Source organism: Ambystoma mexicanum, chromosome 9 (assembly GCF_040938575.1).
Source record: "Ambystoma mexicanum isolate Mex_15411 chromosome 9, UKY_AmexF1_1, whole genome shotgun sequence".
NCBI classification, from domain to species: domain Eukaryota; kingdom Metazoa; phylum Chordata; class Amphibia; order Caudata; family Ambystomatidae; genus Ambystoma; species Ambystoma mexicanum.
Window position 1 is genome coordinate 362,277,361 of NC_090931.1, and position 14,155 is coordinate 362,291,515.

Sequence of the window (14,155 nt, forward strand, 5' to 3'; positions counted from 1 at the left end):
TTCCATGACCATAGTGGTAACCACTAATCACTAGGCATGTGGACGCCTTGGGAGGGGCAGATTACGCCCCAGGTAGGAAGAAGGCCATGCTGCTGAACCTGATGGCAGTGGAAGGGCAGAGAATATTTGTCGAATTGAAGCCTGAACCGGTCTAGGATGAAGAATATGGATGTATATAAGGAAGCTATCAGGAAGATAGTTAAGAGATTCTCCATCAAAGAGAACACTGTGCTACACAGAACACAATGTTATACAAGGAAGCAGAAGAATACTGAGCCTGTACATGACTATGTCACAAGACGGCGAGAAATGGCAGAACTATGTGAGTCTGGAGACAACACAGAAAATGTGATATGCGACATGTTGGTCGTGCACACAAATAGCAGGAAAGTGCAAGACAAGTACATGCTGGAAAAATAACTTCAGTTAGAGAAAGCCATGCAGATCGCCAGAGCTGCAGTGGAGACCACGCTCAGATGCAAGGAAATGGCAGACGTTTGCAGAGTGTGGATGTCCACGCCCTTCAATATAGAGGCCACAGAGAAAGGCCCAGGGATAACACCAGAGACAAACAAATAGAGAGAGCCCATGACATGCCACAGGTGCGCAAGCACGAGACATCTTGCGAATGACAAGGCATGCCTGGCCAGAGGCAAACAATACAAAAACTGTAAAGCAAATTGGAGATTTTGCCAAAGCAGGCCACTGCCAGAGAAGGACAGTGATGTCCATATAGGCAAGAGATGAAACGGCAGAAGAGGAATCATTGGAAGATGATATACGCACAATCATTATGGTGAACAGTACGAAACCTAGAAGAAAGAAACCTCACTAACTGATCAATGGGAATGAAACCAAAATGATGGCGGATATGCAGGTTGCGGATTTCCAGGTTACCACAAGCATTCCCAAACATGTTTCGCCCTTGTTGGGGCTCATCAGTGAGGAGTAGCTTGGGTCTCTAGGCCCAGCAGGCACGGGACCCACGTCTGGGCATACCCGTCCCACTCGGGGTGACAAAGCAAAAACAAAGAGGTGATGGCTGGAAGGTTTAGAATGAATCTTAACCACTGGCGTTGCTCTGGGCAACCCTCCAGACCACTGTTCTTTGCCTGCCAAGCCATTACAGAAGGGGAAAGACCATATGCAAATCAGGCTTGGCCCCACCCCAAAAGGGGCAGTTCAGCCCGAACTGCTAGGTCACATCCCTTCTGCGCGAGACTGATTTGCATATGGCTGGACCCCTTTTGCAATGGCACAGACGGGCTAAAATACGGTGGTGTGGAAGGTTGCCCAGAGCATTGCCAGTGGTACAGATTTATTCAAAACCTTCCACCCATCACTTTTGCGGTCACAGTTTGTCTCACTATGTGAGAGAGGGTATGCCCAGACGTGGGTCCCCTCCTCGCTGCGCCATAGGGAAACAAGCTGCACCTCACTGAGGAGGCCCAACAAGGCCGAAACATGTCTGGGGTTGCTTGTGTTTCCATGCAGAGGGGACCTGGCCTAGCAGTTCGGGCTGGGCTGCTACCATTGGTGGCAGTACCTGACTGAATTGCATATGGCTGGACCCCTTTTGCAATGGCGCCGACAGGCTAAAAAACAGTGGTGTGGAAGGTTGCCCAGAGCATTGCCAGTGGTACAGATTTATTCAAAACCTGTCTCACTATGTGAGAGAGGGTATGCCCAGACGTGGGTCCCTTGCTCGCTGCGCCATAGGGAACCAAGCTGCACCTCACTGAGGAGGCCCAACACGGCCGAAACATGTCTGGGGTTGCTTGTGTTTCCATGCAGAGGGGACCTGGCCTAGCAGTTCGGGCTGGGCTGCTACCATTGGTGGCAGTACCTGACTGATTTGCATATGGCTGGACCCCTTTTGCAATGGCGCAGACAGGCTAAAAAACCGTGGTGTGGAAGGTTGCCCAGAGCATTGCTAGTGGTACAGATTTATTCAAAACCTTCCACCCATCACTTTTGTGGTCACAGTTTGTCTCACTATGCGAGAGAGGGTATGCCCAGACGTGGGTCCCTTGCTCGCTGCGCCATAGGGAAACAAGATGCACCTCACTCAGGAGGCCCAACAAGGCCGAAACATGCCTGGGGTTGCTTGTGTTTCCATGCAGAGGGGACCTGGCCTGCTACCACTGGTGGCAGTACCTGACTGATTTGCATATGGCTGGACCCCTTTTGCAATGGCTCAGACGGGCTAAAAAACGGTGGTGTGGAAGGTTTCCCAGACCATTGCCAGTGGTACAGATTTATTCAAAACCTTCCACCCATCACTTTTGTGGTCACAGTTTGTTTCACTATGTCAGAGAGGGTATGCCCAGACGTGGGTCCCTTGCTCGCTGCGCCATAGGGAACCAAGCTGCACCTCACTGAGGAGGCCCAACAAGGCCGAAACATGTCTGGGGTTGCTTGTGTTTCCATGCAGAGGGGACCTGGCCTAGCAGTTCGGGCTGGGCTGCTACCATTGGTGGCAGTACCTGACTGATTTGCATATGGCTGGACCCCTTTTGCAATGGCGCAGACAGGCTAAAAAATGGTGGTGTGGAAGGTTGCCCAGAGCAATGGTTCAGATTTATTCAAAACCTTCCACCGATAACTTTTTTGGTTTCAGTTTGTCTCCCTATATGATACAGGGTATGCCCAGGTGTGGGTCCCTTGCCTGCTGCGCCATAAGGAACCAAGCTGCACCACACTGAGGGGTCCCAGCAAGGCTGAAACATGTCTGGGGTTGCTTGTGTTTCCGTACAGATAGGACCTGGCCTGGCAGTTTGGGCAGGACTGCTCCCATTAGTGGCAGTACCTGACTGATTTGCATATGGCTGGACCCCTTTTGCAGTGGCGCAGATGGGCTAAAAAACGGTGGTGTGGAAGGTTGCCCAGAGCAACCACACCAGATTTCTTCAAAACCTTCCACCCATCACTTTTGTGGTCACAGTTCATTAATGGTTACCACAATCTTTGAGGCATTTCAGCATTTAGAGTTGCCCATGCTTTGGCAACATGGACTTTTAGGAAATGAGATCTGCAATTTGTAATGTGAATATTGATATGTCATTGCAATGCTTACTATAACCATTTTTGAGGCATTGTAGGCGTGATGTTTTCTTTGTGCGTGTATGGATGTGCAACCCATGATGACTGCTAGAGTGACTGCAGTGCTACTTAGCAGTTAACATTCTATGTGGCGGTTGTCTGTATTTTGAGCATCCTGTATTTCATGTGTGCGTTGGAGTAGTATGTGAATGTTTTAGTGTTGGTGCATGACCAGTGTTTGGTTTTGAAATCGTTTGGGGCTTTTTGGAATGTGTTTTAATTGATGTACATGACCAGGGTTGGTCAGGGGACTCTGCGGAGTTGGAGGTGTTTGGTGTTTTGAGGCCCTGCGGGGTCAGTGATGTTCCTAGTGGTAGGCTAGTATAGAAGCTTTTTGGAGCTTTGATGAATTGGTTTGTGACTCTGAGGGGTCCAGAGGTATCTAGTAGGAGCTTTGCGAAGCTGTGTATGTTGTGATGATTTGTGACTCTGCGGAGTTCACGTGCGGATGATTTGTGGCTCTGCGGAGCCCAGAGGCATCTAGCAGGGGACTAGTGCCTGAAGCTGTGTGAAGCTTCCATGTTGTTTTTGGTGATGTGTGGCTCTGCAGAGTTCACGTGAAGCTGTGGGAAGCTTTTATGTTTTTTTGGTGACCTTATGGAGTTGTTAAGGTCCAGGGATTTCTTCGAATTCTTTAGATGCAGGTGACATGGCATCCTGTGTTTTTTTTTTTTTTACTTTAGGTGACTTCTGGAATTGTTCTTGAGTCCGCTCCTGATTAATTACAGAAGCCTGGCAACGTTTCATCTGCATCTGTGTTCATTTTGGGGCTGTGATTGGTTTGATGAGCTCATTTGTCTGGCCAACATTTGTAGTGTTATGCTGGTGGTGGTTGTTTAGTGATGGCTAATTGCCTTCCCTTTATTGGTGTGATGAGGTGAGTTATTGGTGTTTTGGAGTGTCTGTATTGTTTGAATTTCGGATTGGATTTGACAGCGGCATTAGTTGTGACTCTGGTTTCTTGGTGACCCGGGTAGATTGTTGGGTTGTTAGTGAGTATCTTGCGTTGTTACGACAGTACCTGGTCTTTCACGGTTTTGGGAGTTAGTGCTCGGAAGTGGCAGTTCGAGGTTCCTTTGTGGCAGGGAGGAACGGAAGGAGCTTTGTGTTTGGTTGGTCTTGGTAGTGTTTTGGTTTGTTTGCCGAGGTGGACGGTTAGTGCTCGAAAGTGGCAGTTCGAGGTTCCTTTGTGGCAGGGGGGAACGGAAGGTGATTTGTGATGTTTTGATTGGTTAGGGCTGTTAGTTGTGGCGGCTGGGACTGTCGTAGGATGTTACTTGCGCCTGTTTGTTCAATCTCTGGGGTTAGCGGAACTCTGCTGAGAGTGAGGTGTGTTTTGTTGTTTTGAAAGAGTGTGTTGTTCTTTATGCAAGAGGAGGAGGTCTTAGGGTTGCTTCCTCCGTGTGTGTTTGAGGTGTGTTTGTTTGTTGTAGGAAAGGAGGTGTTAGGGTTGGCTCTTATACTTGCATGTGTGCTTAGCAAGGATTGATGTCACTATCAGAATGTAGGCTGTGAGCGTGGAGTGTGAGATTAGAATGTTTAGAGTTGAATGGGTTCCTATCCAGGCAGTTAGATTATGTGAGCCTGGGTGGTGGAAGCCAGTGGGCTCCTGGTCCTGTCCTTTATCCTCTTTATCTCCTAATGACTATGATGACATCTGATCCTTGTAACAGAAGAACCCTAATAAAGTAACCACTAAGCGTACCTGGCTTGAGTATCCTGTGTGTCCATAGACTGAACCCTATGACCAGGAGCAGGTCATAACAGTCTGTCAAACACAAAGTCAGACCAATCCCAGATACGGCGATGGTAAAAGTGTCACATATGGCACACAGAAATACTGAAACTCCTGAATAGTGACAGACCTTCCTCCCATATCCACCACACATATATAGATAACCATCTGCAGGGAGGATGAGGGCCGAAGGGCAAGGGAAACACATAAATCCTAAGACACCCAAAAGATATACTAATGTCATACCGTTAAAATTGACATTTGAATTAGTAAGTACGAAATATAAACAACACAAAATTGACAATCTGCAATTGACAAACAATATACAGGGCATAAAGTGTTCATCAAAAACAGAGACAAAAATGACACGTGTACATACATAGAATGATTAATTAGATGCGATAAAGCTCTTGGTACTACTTAGCACCATACAACAACTAACAGTATGACTTTGGTGACTTTGAAGTTGACCATTCTTGTGGGTGCTGTCGTGTTTTAGACTTGGGTAAACCAAATAATTCACTCTACAGCAGTGCCCTACATGCAGCGGCGTTGCTAGGGGGGGGGGGGGTAAGGAGGCTATAGCCCCTGATCTTTTGGTTGTAGCCCCGGATAGAATCTCAGGATCTACAGCCAAAAGACTAGCTAGCCCCCAGTCCCAACAGTTCCGACATCAGCTTAGCCCCGGGTCTTTTCCAGATCTAGCAACTCCCCTGTCTACATGTTTGGGTAAACCAAATAATTCACTCTCCAGCGTTGCCCTACATGTTTCAATCACCTATGTCAGTGTTGGGATTTTCTTCAAGGAGTTGGCATTAATAGAAGGTGCTTAGAGCCTCCATCCGGCTATGTTTCTGTGAACTGCATAGGTTTGCAGCTTTAGATAGAGTAAATCTATAATGTTGTCTCTCTCAGCCCCTTCACCTCATATTCAGGAGAGCCTTCAACCAGTAACAGGGGTGGTTTATCTAGAAGGCGAGTGGTAGAGACAAACAGTTTCAACAAAGACACGTGAACGGTAGGGTGGATTTTCCAAGTTATAGGCAACCAAAGGCGGACCGCTACTAGATTGATCACACAAGTGATAGTTTAAGGCCCAATTAATCTAGGCAGGATTCTTTTCTTACAATGAAACAGTAAACGCATTGTGGATAACCATACCCGGTCATCCACATGATACTCAAGTTGTGCACACCTACATTGATTAGCCGCCCACATTAGTCGCATCTCTGCTGCTTCCTAATGAGACATTATCGAGAGCCAAATCTGTTATAGTCATGCAAGGCTATAAGTAGCTGCAGGATTAGATGAGTATAGAGGGGAGTCAGTGGGCAATACTCAAGCATGCTGCCCATACAGAGCAGAAAATGGAGAGCAACCAGTAGCAGAGTGGCAAGAGTTGTTATAAGCAATGTCTGCAAAACATAATAAAGAAAACAAGGAGCACAGCTGCTGGCTACAGATACATTGCAAGTATTGCTTAACAGTTTGGTTGGCCCATTTCGATTGCCCATCAGTTTGTGGATGATAGACCGAAGACTATCTAGCCACAATTCCAAGCAGTGCAGTAAGGGCCTTCCAAAATCGTGAAGTGAACGGAGATCCTCTGTCAGTAAGTAGGACTGAAGGGAGGCCAAAAGCCCCAAAAAACATGCTTAAAGAACAAAGATGCCAGTACAGAAGCTGTAGGAATGTCCCGACATACAATGCACATCCCCATCTTGGTAAAGGATTCAACCACCACCCATATGGTCTCATCTTTCACTCAACAAAAGATCTACAATGAAATCCATGGATATTATGCACCATGGCTTATGGGGAATAGGCATTTTCTGTAACAGACCTACAGGCTCTAGGTGTGAACTCTTAGCTTAAGTACATACAGCGCATCCCCTGATGTAATCAATAACATCTTTTCTCAGTGAAGGCCACCAACACTAACGCCATAACAATTAAATAGTCTTCAACTGCACTGGGTGGGGCGCAAATTTGGCGACACCAGTGGGTAGCCAAGTGTTGTATTGATTCTTTGGGAAGCTATAACCTACCCAAGAGATACGGCACACCATAAACTATTTGGGCATTTAATTACCTTAAATGACTGGTGTGTTGTAGTCCAATCTTTTAACACTGCAAGAAGGTCTGTGGAGGGTGTACAAGCACATATAACTTTCTCCAGAGCAATGAGAAAGTCAGTGGTCTGTTGAGGCGAGCGTTCTCCATGCAAGGGTAAAAGTGCATCTGCTTTTCCACAGAGGCTTCCAGACCTAGAGGTGACTATGAAGTCAAACAAGGAACAAGGAAAACAACTAAGGCCAGCAAGCCTGAAGGCTGCAATGATCGGAATACACAACAACTTGATGGAGCACACCTTGGAGATGATATCTCAACTCCTGGAAAGGCATATGCACAGCTAAAAGCTCTTGTTCAGTAACTGAATAATTTGTTTCTGCCATATTGAATTTGAGAGACATGAACGCAATACAGTGCAAATGTTGGGTTTTTGAACATCTTTGTGACAACACAGCACCGACTGAAGAAGCAGAAGCGACGGTCTCCACAATAAATTGTTGGTCAGGATTGGGATGTTGCAAAACAGGGGTTTAGTAAAATCTTGTTGTATGTAGAAATAGATATATCCTATATTGTATGAGTTTATTGTTGTATAAACTGTTTTATTTTTATTTGTACATTTGGAAAGATTGTATTTTCATAGTTTTAATTTGTAAAGGTGTTTTTACACTAAAAACACATTTTAATAAAAATTAAAAAAAGAAAAATGTTTTTTCAAGTATTCAAAAGAAAATTGCGCAGCAGATGAGCAACAAAAAGGAACTGTGTTAGTGGTAAGTTCAACCAAGGGCGCTGCCAAGGTGGAAAAACATGCAATAAAGCAAAAACTTCAAAAGATGTCAAGGCACGTATAGACGTAGGTACTGGCCATTTCAAAACGGATTGTACCTTTTTAAGGCACATATGTTTTCCTTTTGGAGTTAACATAAAACCCATTGTGCATTGTATTTAGCATTGTGACAAATCTGAGGAAATCGTCCCTTCTCCCCTAGGGGGAGAACTTTCCCATGAGGCCAAGGTGGTACGTCCACAGTACAAAAACCCCCCTGGGGCTGGTGCACTGAGGGAGGAACACATTGGGATGCAACCCCCTTATAGGATTAGGGATGACTATCTTCAGAGAATGTGGTATGGCCCCGCAGTAAAACCCCTTAACCCCTCTCCAAATCACAATCCTCCCCGCCCTCCTTTTGACAAGGACAATATTTTTTATAGTCAGGTTAGTCAATCTAATATACTTGATAAAGTTCAAATCCCAGAAAATGCCAGGTCTTTTAGATCTGACTCTCTGACATGTTGTCCTCAATGGTGTTAGTGTCCTCACCTGAGTCTTCCTCAAAGGAGAATTCAAGTTCCTTGTCTGAGTGCCCTGAGGACTTCAAGTGAGTGGTGCTATATAAAAATCTTTTAGATAGATAGATAGAGTGAGCAGAGAGATTCTTCTTCTTGGTTGTCTTTTGTTCTTTGTAGGGAAATGGGCGACGATATCCAGGGTAGCGCCAACACCTTTGTAGCTGCCGGTCTTCCCTTTATGGCACCAGGAGAGCACCTGTCTTTGCAAGGAGGCATCAGGTACAACCAACCAGTTCTGATCAAAGAGGAGATCCCTGGACTTCCAATATGCCTGATCCAGGTGATTATAGGAGAAACTAGAAATGGCTTCCTCAACTTCCTGCAGAAAAGTCAAAACCAGTCCAAGAAAGCAGTTCCTTTGGAAGACGTGTTCTGACTCTTGCCCCTTAGAGGAAGGGGAGGCACCTTTTCGTGACAAACTGTCGACGATTACGTTGTCCGAATCAGGTAGGTAACTAATGGTGAAATCATAATGGGCAAAGAAAAAAGCCCATCTGGCTTGGTGTGCATTGACACAGTCCATCCTATGGTCGGTCCTGATCTTGAAGGGGTGAATGGATCCTTGTAACAGGTGGCGCCATTCGATGCAGGCTTGTTTCATGGCCATGAGCTCCTTTTCGATTATGGAGTAGTTGAGCTCTGATGGTTTGAGAGTCTTAGATAAATACGCTACAGGATGTTTGAGTTCACCATAATGTTGTTTGAGCACAGCCCCTATAGCTTCAGCAGATGCATCAGTGTTGCCGATGAAAGGGAGTGACTAATCTGGTTGTTTTAATATGGGTGCAGAGCAGAAGGATTCCTTGAGAAGTCAGAAAGCTTCATCAGCCTCCAAATTCCAAAAGAAGGGTACGTTCCTTTTGAGAAGATTAGTGATAGATAAGACCACCTATGAGAAGTTAGCAACAAACTTGCAATAAAATTTCGCTAGACCCAAAAACCTCCTTAACTGTATATGGAGTTGGCCATTGCCGCATGGCTACAACCTTGCGTTGGTCAATCTCGATGCCCTTGCCGGACAAAATGAACCCCACGCAAGAGACTGAAGACACCTCAAATAGGCATTTATCTGCCTTTATTTACAATGGGTTGTTTTGTAGCCCGTGAAGAACCTCTGATACATGGTCACGGTGTGAATCTACAGTTTTGGAAAAAAACAAAATGTCATCAAAATAAGTGATGACCATCCGATACAGAAGGTCAGAAAACATGCGATCCATGAATCACTGGAAGATGGCTGGTTACATTAACCAGTCCAAAAGGCATCAACTGAAACTCAGGTAAGGTGTTCTGAAAGCGGTCTTCCATTCATCTCCTTGTTTGATCTTTAACAAGTGATAGGTCCCCCGGAGATCCAATTTGGAAAACATGGTCGCCCCTTGAACGGCCTCTAGGATAGCCCTAATGAGGGGCATGGGATACCTGTCTCAAATGGTAACACGGTTGAGACCGCAATAGTCGATGCAGGGTCGAAGCTCCGTAGTATCCTTCTTAGGGATAAAAAACAAAGATGCCATGGCCGGGGATTTAGAAGGTTTGATAAATCTGTTCTGTAGGTTATCCTCCAAATACACCTTCAAGGCCTGTTTCTCCGGAATGGTGACGGAAAACATGCATCCAAGAGGTACCAGAGTATCCTGTTTGAGGTCAATAGCAGAGTCCTTGGGGCGATGTGGACAGAGAGTTTTGGGGATGCGATCAAGAAAGACCTCTTTAAATTGGCTGAAACAGTCTGGAACACAATGAACCCCTACAATAGGGAACTCGATCTTACCACAATCAGCTAAAGCAACCTGCAAGTCTGGAAGATGAAAACAATGGGTAGAACAATATTCAGACCGAAACAGCAGTCTGTTCTTGCTCTAATCGATGAAGGGATTATGCAGCTTCTTCAACCAGGGAATCCCCAAAATAACCGGGAAATGAGCTCTGCTCGAATGAGATCAAAACAGATCATTTCCTGGTGGTCAAAAATGGCGATATCCATGGGAAATCAGAGGTCTGCCGTCGACCCCTTCCACAGGTTGGTTCTCCCTTCTTTCCTGACAATGAATCCCTTCTTTCTTGTCCCGAACAACATCAAGGAAATTGCCAGCTGCCCCACTGTCAATGAGAGCTAGTACTGCAGCTTTTTTATGAGGCAGAAGGAGGCGGACACAAACCACCAATAATCATTAATCCTGGTCCTTCTCACTGGTGTGAGTGATGGTTACGGAACCGTTCTTAACACCCCAGTCCTGTGTTCCTCCTAGGGCCGGGGTCTGTCATTTCCCGTTCTCCTGGGTGGCACTTCCGAACAGTTCCAAAGCAAGTGGCTATCAGCCCCGCAATACATACATATTGTGGTTGCAATGCAGAGAAAAGGGGGTGAGGCAAGCATAAATTGGAGCTGGAGCAGGAAGGGTGAAAAGACTAGAACGCTGAAGCACGTTTGGGAAAAGCGTGGCGACGCATTAATGAAGGAGCCTCCACCTCCTCCATAACCTCCAGGCGCACCGCACATTGACACATGTACTGAGGAGAAGAAGATGGTCAGGGGTCCAAGGATTGCTATCAAGCAGATGAACGTTCTAGTTTTCCAATGAACATGATTGGCCCAAAGCAACTCCCTTTTCCAACGTGGGAGTTTAAATCTCAGACATCTGAGATGCAGGAGGAGATGATCCTCCAAGGAGCAACCAAGCCGTGGCCAGCAGGAACGAGAGCTGGCCGGTCAGAAGCTGTGAGCGGAGGAAGAGAAGAACGCGAGCAAGGTCCCAGAACCCAGGGCTGCTTACGCCATTGCCGTCTGGGTCCTCAGGGCCTGCAGAGCTTCAATAAAGTGCCCAGCAGAGTGGACCCACTGCTGGGAAGAAGCAGACATCTAGGAAGCCGCTGCTGGCTGCAAATAGGCCCCAAACGTGGCCGAAGCCTCCAGAGAAGCTGTTGCTGCTCAGGAAATGCTGGTACCTTCCAGTTGAAAGCAAAAAGGTACGTGGGTTACCCGAGTGTTACAGGAGGTCCGGGTGAATTAAGTGGTGAAGGCAGATGCCACAGAATGGGGGTCTGGGAATCGAGGGCAAGCCTGGGACACACACTCATTGGAAATACAAAACAAAAAGGCAATGCGAACTTTGCAAGTCTGGGACTCACACCCATATGAGAATCTGTAACAAAACAAAACTGAACATTGCGACTCTGGGACCCACACCCAAAGGAGATAGCATATATTGTAAGTGTTACTTGGCAGGAGAGTAAACCAAGTAACTGTGAACATTATGAGTCTGGGACTCGCACGTAAAGCAAGACAGTCCGGGAAAGGACAAAGGCTTGCCAGGAAAGTATACCAAGTCAAATGATTGCTGCGAGTCTGGGGCCTGCACCCAAATAAGAAGTTTCATGAAAGGATAACTGCTTGGCAGGAGAATGAACCAAGCAGTTATATTGCAAGTCTGGGACCTGCACCCAAAACAAGAGAAGAAAGCACTGTACCACAAATCCTATACTTGGCAAAATGAGCATCCCAAGTTGATAGGATTCATAGGAAAAGCATAAGAAGAATATTCTTGTGAACTGCCTATACACATCTTTGATAGCAAGTACAGGGCTTAGGGGTCTTATAAAGAGAGATACTTTGTAAGAAGGATGATGTTAGGCCATGATCCTAATCATTGGAATTCTACAGTTTTGAGCATTTCTTTGTTTCTATCACTTTTTACCCAAGAGACTGGAAATGTTTCTGTTGCCTGGGATCATAAGGAATATTTTTGCTTTAGGAAGAGATCATCCTTGCACATTTGGTTTATCTTATTAGTGTTAGGGACAGAAGTAAACATTTTTGAGTCACAACAGGGACGGATTTTGTCACTTGGACATTCTGACAGTTTCATTAGTGTTCTTAGAGGCAGGGAATCCCCTCTTAGATTTAGGGACAGAGAGTTATTTATCCAACCCTTTACATTTGATAAGTTTATGACCACAAAAATGCCACCACTATGTCTGAGTCTTATTTGTGACCCCTCACACCGTACAAGGTGTTCTCCCGCAACAGTTGCAATACATCTTGCACGTGCTGAACGTGATCTTCCAAAGCATCAGAATACACCAGAATGTCATCCAAATACAAGACGACATACCGATCCAGGATATCACAAAAGATGTAATTGACAACATGCTGAAATGTATCGGGTGCATTACAAAGCCCAAAGGGTATAACAAGATATTCATATAGACCCTCATGTGTACAAAAGCCGATCTTCCAATCAGCGGGTAGCTGTTTTTTGTGGTGATCTCATTAAGCAAGCGATAACCGATACAGGGCCTCAGAGTAACTTCTTTTTTTCTTCACAAAAAATAAAGGCGAGGCTGCAGGAGAGTTGGAATGTCGAATCTGACCTTTACACAATAAATCGTCAATGTACCGTTTGAGGACCTGATCCTCCCTTGCGAGTCAAATAGTATATGCAGTCCTCTGGTACTTTTGCCCCAGGTAACAAATCAATAGGGCAATCATATTCCTGATGAGGTGGTAGCAAGTTGACCTCTTTCTAACTAAACACATCCAGAAAAGAGTGGTGCGCAGTGGGTAGTGAGGTCACAATAGCTCCAATAACATGAAGCCTAGCCAACACTTGCGATGGGCGATTCATAGTCGAGGAACCCATACAAACAGAGAAGCAGCATGGGGAAAGCAAGATTACTGTTTGAGCAACCCAATCTATGGTAGAATTGTGTTGCTGCAGCCAAGTTGTTCCCAAAAGCACTCTGAAATGTGGAGCCACAATCAGATAAAAATGATGGTCTCCTCATGCCCATGTTTGGTACTCATCATCACAGGTGGCGTGCAAGAGGTGTTCGTGCCAGAAACCAAGGCTGATCCATCAACTGCCCTGACGGGCTCAAGGTGATTTTATAATTCAAAGGGAGTGCCATGTGATCAAGCAAAGGCTATTCAAATGACCCTGAGGCTCCAGAATCAATTAACACTGGAGTTGAGAATTGGAATCAGTTGGGTAAAACAAATACAACCGATAAATATACATGATATGATATGATATGATAGTTTATTTATATAGCGCCTATACACAATGTGTTTCAAAGCGCTTCAAGGCAAGGGAGGGAACAAGGGAAAATACAACGACATTCTTACAGGCCATGAACAGTAAGGATGTGAAATTAACTATCGTACTTGGCCTGACGACATTTCAGATAGTGCAAGAGCTAAGACATAGATAATGAAGGGAGTGGGAGAGTGGGAAGGAAATGGAAACAGACAGGCGACTACTGTACTAGGCATGACAACATTTCTGGTAGAGCCGGAAAAAAACAAAAGGTGAGGGAGAGGGGTGCATAAAGGGAGGGGAGGAACAAAACAAGCGACTATCGTACTGGGCCTGACAACGTTTCAGATAGTGCTGGAAGGAGGGGGGGAACAGTAAGGGGATGGGGGAGCGACAGACGAGGTTGCTATCATACTAGGTCCAGGGATAATTCTGATAGAGTAAGTGCATAGAAGAAAGTAAAGGGAGGAGGGGAGGAGATAAGAAAAGGGAGAAGGGAGGGGAGGAGCGAACAGAGAGTAAGCGGTCAGAAAGTGTGGAGAAGCACGAGGGGAGAGCGAATACAACTGCAGAAGTCAGTAGTAACAAATAATGTTGCAAGCCAGGATACAAGATGAAGATGGGAACAGCATGAATCAGGGCCACCATGAGTACAAGATGCAAAGGAAGTGCAGCAAGAGAGTTAAGAAAGGGTGGCGCACCGTGAATCAATGAAGTCCATAAAAGTAAAATCCAGCATTGGCCACAAGATGGTGATGGTGAAACCAGAATGTATCAGGACAGACTCCTGTGTCCGGGAAGGGGCGGGGGCTCAAGGGAACAACACAGGGAGACCAGAGAGGGTGGGGATTGC